The sequence below is a fragment of the Nuphar pumila genome, chromosome 6 (genome assembly GCF_984573655.1).
Source record: "Nuphar pumila chromosome 6, dmNupPumi1.hap1.1, whole genome shotgun sequence".
NCBI lineage: Eukaryota > Viridiplantae > Streptophyta > Magnoliopsida > Nymphaeales > Nymphaeaceae > Nuphar > Nuphar pumila.
The window spans coordinates 88,271,506-88,279,405 of NC_143254.1; positions in this window are offsets into that span (position 1 = coordinate 88,271,506).

A 7,900-nucleotide genomic window follows, 5' to 3' on the forward strand; every position below is an offset into this window, starting at 1 on the left:
CCTGAATCAGTTGATTAATCTTCATTATCTTCCACTGAAATATGGTTGCTATCAACTGGTGTAATCAGAGCTTGAGACATACTATGCGAACTTGAAGGTTGAGAACTTATTTATTGGTTATTGGTTCTTCCTCTTCCATATCAAATTACTGTCCACCAACTTATAGATCTACAAAACATTCACAAAAAAGGGACTATCAACAAATTTCCAGACTGCTTATCAGATGTAAACTTTAATTAATTTCTCCGCAATTAAATTTCATACAGAAACATAAACAACTTGAACCAACCGAAACCAACCAAATTTGAAATACAGGAAACAAACAGAAACAATAACAACTTGAACCAATATGGAAAAGAAAATACTAATTTGATAAACCAATATGGCACTGTTAGACATCAATATGGCATTGAATTATATGCAGGTTTGCTTGCCAAATTAATCCGGTTATAAGGAATTTTTGAAGGAGTATTCCAAGCAGGAAGCAACCTATCGGCAATGTCTTTGGCTTTTTGAAGAAATATTTTGTCGCCCGATAGGTCATATGTGCTTAAAAGTCCACCAACAATTCTGAAATCCAGTGGTGTTGGAAACATAAGAAACTAAACAAATGAGAATCAGATCTAGAATGCCTAGTAATGCCATTTCAGCACAACATAAAAACTCTACACTTTGGATATCCAAAAATTAATTGAACCAGAAAATTAAACCTTATAATGCAACCTTATGGTTGTCTCAAAAACACTAGCTTCACACTCCTTATTCAGGTCCAAAGATTGTGCAATCCACCTGTAGTCAAAGGAAAAAAATGAAATATGTACAACAAAATATCAAAGAGAAGGCTACAAAAATATAAATGTCTAATACCAGAGAAGCAACTCACTCAAATGTTCAGACCATAAAATCTCATTCTTGACCTATATATAACCAAATATGAAAGATAATGAAGTACAATATCATTACTCAGAAAAGCCTAGGGAGGTCAGAACTGGAATTTTGTAATAGTTCAACTTGTGATGTGGGTCCAGTCTTTTTCTGAAGAGAATCACAAAAGAACAATTCTACACTTGATTATTTTTTCATATTTTGTTCAATGGAGCACAAGTAACTAATATTAGTGTTGGAAAATAAAAGGGCACCAATATGGGACAAAGGACTTAGGAAGCACATGAAATCAATAACTTGAAGACATTCCATGTTCACAATTCATGAAAGGTTTCTTATGAAGACATTCATTCCACATGTTCATTCGACCTAAAATTAGAGAACAAGTTTTATAGTATCTGATAGGATTCTACTTGCATGCAGTGCACGCAATTTTGTTCTTCAACTGTATCACTCATGTACACAGGTGAAGCTAAGCTTTTGTACTACAGGAGCAGTGATGCCTTCTTTCATGTTGATCCATTTGAATACATATCAGGGTCCCATATTTAGCACCCTTCACCATATTTTGTTACTATTGGACTTAAATCCGAAAAAGTCAGTCCACTGATAACAAGCAAACTTTAAATGAATTGAGTGAAAATGGTTATCAATATGGCACTGTTAAACCAATATGGCATTGTAACTTGAGATCTGCCTATCCATGTCCAACTTAGGAATTGCTGGAAATTAAACCATTTGATGTTGCTCAACCAAATTAGTCACCAATGTGCCAGAATACCACCAATGGTTATCATCATTATTTTAAAAGAAAATGAAAACAAACATGTATGATAGTTCCTTCGTAATCATTAACTGAAGGCAGTGTCAAAAGTCCATCAACATCATATTCCCTCAAAGTTGAAATGTACAATGTCGAAAATGAGTTTAATCTCCATTGGCTGTGGTTCTTAGGTTCAAGAAAAAGAAGGTGAAGAAAAAAGGGAAGGTGAGGAAGATTGGGAGAAGAAGAAAGAAGGGGAAGAAAAAAAAGAAGGTGAGGAAGATGGGAAGAGGAGGGGCGTCGGCAATGGCCGACGTTTGAACGAAAGGGAAAGAGAAGAAGGTGAGGAGAGGGGTCGACGACAACGTTGCTCCGGCAACGCGAGGCCACAGATGGGGAAAGGAAAAAGAAAAGAGGGAGGAGATGGCACCATAGAGGAGGCTCACAGCAACGACACAGGGCGGCGATAGAGATGGAGTGAGGGAAGAAGAAAGGAAGGAGGGAGAGATGGCGTTGGTCAACGACGTCCCGGCTCCAACGATAATGCAGATGGGGAAGGGAAAGAGGCGACAACTCCAGGGTTAAGATTTAGGAACTTAGGGTTAGTAAATAGTAAGAGAAAATATAAAGGGGTGGGGGCGGGGGCGGGGATGGGGCGGGGGCGGTGCGAGGATGGGGTGTTGCAGGGCAGGGATGGGGCGGGGCGGGGGAAAGTGCCAATCCATCCTCGGCTCCATCCCTGCACGGGGATGAATTTTAACCTTCATCCCCGTTTCATGCCCTCCATCCCCAGTCCAAACGGGGTGAGGCGGGGCAGGGCCCCGCTTTCCCCCGGTCCACTGCCATCCCTACATGCGACCCCATATGTGGTATGTGGCTATAGCCCTACCCATAACCCCATGGCCCCACTTGTGGTCGGTAGCCTCTGCCTCTATCTCTCTCAATTTTCTCCAAGCCTTTGCCCTTCTCGCAACCCCAACTGTGGTCCCTCCTCTCTCTCGCCCTCCACGGCTATGCCCTTGTCTGCGGCCCCACATGTTGCAACGGCTAGTCGAGTCACCACTCTCTCTCTCTCAATTCTGACCCCAACCCTCCACATAACCCTATCTATGGGTCCCCCCTCTCTCACCCTTCATGGCTTTGGCCCTACCCGCATCCCCACAAGCCACAATGGCAAGCTAGCCAACCCCCCCCCCCTCCCCCTCAACTTTTTGTGTGGCTCCTTCCCTTTGACAACCCAACTTTGTAATGGTGCAGCCACATGCCCATCATCATCAGACACCATCTTGAGGCACCAAGGCAGCCTTCGGCTGTCCAACGCATCATGCAGACTATTCTCGTAGCACACACAGAACATTTAATCTCTCTCTTGTGTTTAGGGCATAAATGTATAATTGATAATATAAGAATTAAGATTTTGATTAGTTTTTTTTTTAATTGGCATTCAAACTTTTAATGAGATGAATATTAATTTGTTACTTTTGTCTTTTTTTTAAACAATATTATACATGATCCACATGCTTGATCTTAGTTAAAAAATTAAGGGTTTTATTATTTTTTGTTTTAATTAGCTTATATATGATGCTTGCTAAGATTGAGTTTTTTATTTAATTTTTTTAAAAGCATGAATATTTAATTAGATTTTATAATTTTTTAATAGCATTTAGATTTTTGTTTTGTTTTTAAAGAAGATGAATATTTAATTTTAGTATATTTTTGTTTTTTAATTAACATTAAACATGATTCAATATGCTTAATGTTATTGTCAATTGTGTGGATTCCTGGAAAATTGAACATGCCCAACACATTTATGGCATCGGAACTGCGAAAAAAAATACCTGAAGGGCATAAAATCCCATTTAGCACCTAACGTGTGAGCCACTATAAACTTATATATATATATATATATGTTCGCGCACACTAATTTTGAAAATTTTGATATTGGTGACAACGACTGCAAATTAGTACAATGAGGCCCATGAACAAAATGGTTATTTACAACTTTGCAACGAAGAAAAAAAATGGAAACTTTCCTACAAATTTGTCATGCCTCATGCACCGAAGCCTCACCACCCCCAAACTATGCCACAAGATAGCGTCGAATAAGCTTGCACGTTTTAGTGTCACGACAAATGGGGTGCACTCTACAACGCGTGTAATGAGTCAATGACTTGTGGGGTATTTTTTACTTTTGACTTTTTTATTAACTTTTTCTGTTTATTTTTTATTTTATCAATGTTTTGAGTTTTAGCTTAGTTTTTTCTTAATAAATCGTTGTATTATCATATGATTAATATATATATATATATATATATATATATATATATATATATATATAATGAACTAAGATATTTTTACAAACTAAATATTGACAAATATGTGTTCTTGTGTCAAACATTCATAAAAAACACATCTTCCCATGCCAATGCAAATCTATGGGACGTGGGCTGGATCTACCTGATCGAAATTCAAATCCGAATTTTGTGCAGTTGATCCAAATGCAGGTCTTGATCTGAAAAGATTCGATAATCTAAGATTGAATAGAGATCCTGAATATAAATAGGGATATTAGATCAGATAATTAAAAAAGACCGAAATCAAGGTTTTTACATGTAAATGCATTGGATTATATCCGAAACCGAACATAGATCCGCTGTCAAAACACTTGTTTGAATCTCTGATTTTACTCAACTCTTGGGATATGAGGTGGTGTGGGGGGTCAGTGTTGTGGTGTGGGTCCCACCAAGATCCAACGTCTATCAAACATTGGATCTCAAATCTGTGGCTACCTCATATCTTTCGTGAAATAAAATGGAGAAAAAGGTGGTGGGGATCTCATCTACAAATTGAGAGAATTAGATTTCAAATCCTCTCAGGGAAGGAGCTATGTTGTAGTCAGGGTGGGCTGCCCACCCTGATCTGAAAATCCCCCAATAGGGTGTATCGGGTCAGGGTGGGCTGCCCACCCTAACCGGCCATGTGCATGAGAGGCCGGGTCAGGGTGGGCACCACCTGGGTCCGACCTACATAGTAAAAACGATGTGCTCCTGCAAACTCCGACCTTAGGGCAGTGGGCATGCCACATGCATCCTGTCCGCCTCCTGGCGGCCTCTCCAGCATATCATTGGGACTTCTTCTTCTTCTTTTTCTTGTGATTTTTTCTGATTCTAGGAATTGGAGTTTCTTGTGTTTTTTTGTCTAATTAGTATTTGGATTTTTTATTGTGGTTTTCCAATGAGATGAATGTTTAATTAGGTATTTTTATGCTTTTTTTGAATCAGCAGTAGATATGATTCTACATACTTGATTTTTGGTTATAATTTTAGGGGTTTCATTTTTTTCTCAATTAGCATGTATATATGAATGATTTTTGTTAGCAAATATTTTATTTACTTATTTTTTAAATAGAATGAATAATTAACTCGGTTTTAGGGTCTTTTATTTTTAAATTAGCATTTAGGTTTTTGTTTTAGTTTTAAAAATGAGATGAATATTTAATTAGGTATTCCACATGCTAGATTTTAGTTAGACTTTTAAGGATTTTGTATTTTCTCTCTCTCTCTCTATATATATATATAATGTTTGTTAGGAAATAGGTTTTTGATTTTTTTAGTAGCATGGATATTTAATTAGGTTTTAAAGTTTTTTTGTATTTTTTTCAATTAGCATTTTGGTTTTTATTTGTTTTTTGATAAGTTGAATATTTAATTTGGTATTTTTGTTTTTTAAAATAAACAATAAACGTGATTCCACATGCTTTTTTTTAGTTAAATTTTTAAGTTTTTTTTTTTTACCAAATAGCCTATAAATGAGTGATGCTTGTCATGATTTAAGGATTTGATTTGTTTTTTTTTATAAAATGACATAATTGTTTTTATGGGTTCAGTGTTTTTTTATTTTTTCAATGATAAGTAGGCAAGAATCCATGAATAATCAATAATAAATGCTTGATTTTATTTAAACCTTATAAGCAAGCATGCCAGCTGTGACATCAATTGCTCCTTCTCAAAGTTGAAAGCCTTGAAAAAAAAACCCAAAGATTTTTAGTCAAAACATAAATATCATGATTTAAATGCAATATTACATTTTTAACAGCTATTTATCATGAAAACCCCATGGTTTTTATGTTTAACTAATTTTTATTTATATTTTCTTGTAATTTATAATGTATTTTTTATTACCAAGATTTTGTCAAAATGCAAGATTTAAAACAACAACAACAAATTCTCATGAGTTTTTGACTGCCGATATTTTGCCGTTTTTAACTTTAGTCACTATGGTAAAAAGTTAGTAAAATAGGTTTAGTGGGCGGAAGATGACCAACCAACAAGTGTTTGGTTAGGTTTGACGTGTATAAGGTCGTTATATGATGATTGAAATGATTGTCTTGCAAGTAATAGGTATAGAATTATAATTCTCCTTTTCTTTTTCTGTTTTTAAAAATGAACCACAGTTTGAGTTTGGTTCGATAGGTCTAGAGTTCAAATTCTATTGCTTTCAACTTGGTAACAATGATTTTCTTTTAACAAGTCAGCTCGAGCTCCATATCAGCTACATATTGGCTGGCCTCCAGTTGGTAAAACCCTTGAGGTCTCTTGCCCACTGAGGAGAAAACAAGCTTCAATCTTGTAGCAAAGGAGGCTTTTGGGAGGTTTTAAACTTGTGACATCCCATAACTTGATGATGTTTACAAGTGGCCTCAACCAGATGAGCAGCGCTCTTATGAGCTGGTTATGATAAGGGCTTTCATATCCAAGTTTGGTTAAGATCCAAAAGTATTGCACATAAACCTATAGTCAGCATTATGAAAAACTTTCCCATTAAAAAAAGATGGATAAAACACGCATATGGATTTGATTTGGTTTTGGTTTGATAAATTGACGTGAAAAAAGAATTCAAATATATGATTTTTTTCTTGAAAACCAAGTTATACGAGATTTGAATTCAAGATTAAACATGATTTTTTTCTTGAAAACCAAGTTATACGAGATTTGAATTCAAGATTAAACATGATTTTTTTTAGAGAGAAGATTAAACGTGATTGAAACCCATCTGAATAAATTTGAAACCATGCTAGAGTTTTTGATTTTTTTTTCATAAAAATGGGTTTTTAGTGTTACAAACTTCTCTCTCTCTCTCTCTCTCTCTCTATATATATATATATATATATTAAAAGTGGAAAATTTTCAAACATAACTAAGTTTATGCTCGGTTAATTAAAAACACAATTCTGTCAATTTAACTTGAGTTATCATTAACCCAACTTGTTTTAAGAGGTTAAAACTATTAATTTACATATACAACAATATTTTTCCTTGTATTAGGGGTTTTCATGTTTTTCTCCCTTGTGGGAGCATCGTCACAATTGGATTATTGCTTTTTTTGGATTTATAACCTGAAGAAACTGCACCTCCGAGGCTATGACCCTCTGCTCTTGGGGCCTATGCTATGTGTTAGCTTGCGCAGAGGGGCGACACTCATGAAAATCAAACCTTGACTGCTCATCTAGCAGCAAAGGCCCCACCCCACTACGCCAATCACGCCTTGGGCAGGTGCATTATTGCTGGTTCACTGTTTTCTGCCCACTACCTGAGGCATCTAGCACTCCCCAAGTTCAGATTTCTTTTCACCACAACCCCTACCAATCATTTTTTTTCTTATTCAGCAATGCAGGCAAGCATGCAACAAGTGCCTCATTTTCTGTATTTGTGCGCGTGGAGATTGATGACAAATTAAAAAGAAATGCATCTGAGCTTATTCTTTCATGGATGAGATGTGGGTGCCCGTTAGAATTACTAAGCTTATATGTAGAAATAGCTAGGGATGGCAGTGGACCGGTGGAAAACTGGGCTCCGCCCCACCTCGCACCATTTAGACCGGGGATGAAGGACATGAAACGAGGATAGAGGCAGGGATGGAGGTTAAAATCAAAACCCATGAGGGGATGGAGGCGGGGATGAACTTACTCTTTCCCCCGCCCCACCCCGTCCCATCCCTGATCCCCGTTAGTAAAATGCTAAAATACTTTTTAGGTATGACAGTGGACCGAGGGAAAATGAAGCCCGGCACTTCCTCACCCTGTTTGGACCAGGGATAGAAGATATGAGACGGGGATGGAGGTTAAAATCAAAACCCGTGTGAGGATGAAGGCAGGGATGGAGCTTCCATCCCTAATTTTGTATGGATTGAAGGACTTATGCGTTTTGTTGGTTCTTTCACTTTTGAATTATGCAAGGAGCTATAGCTTGCTGT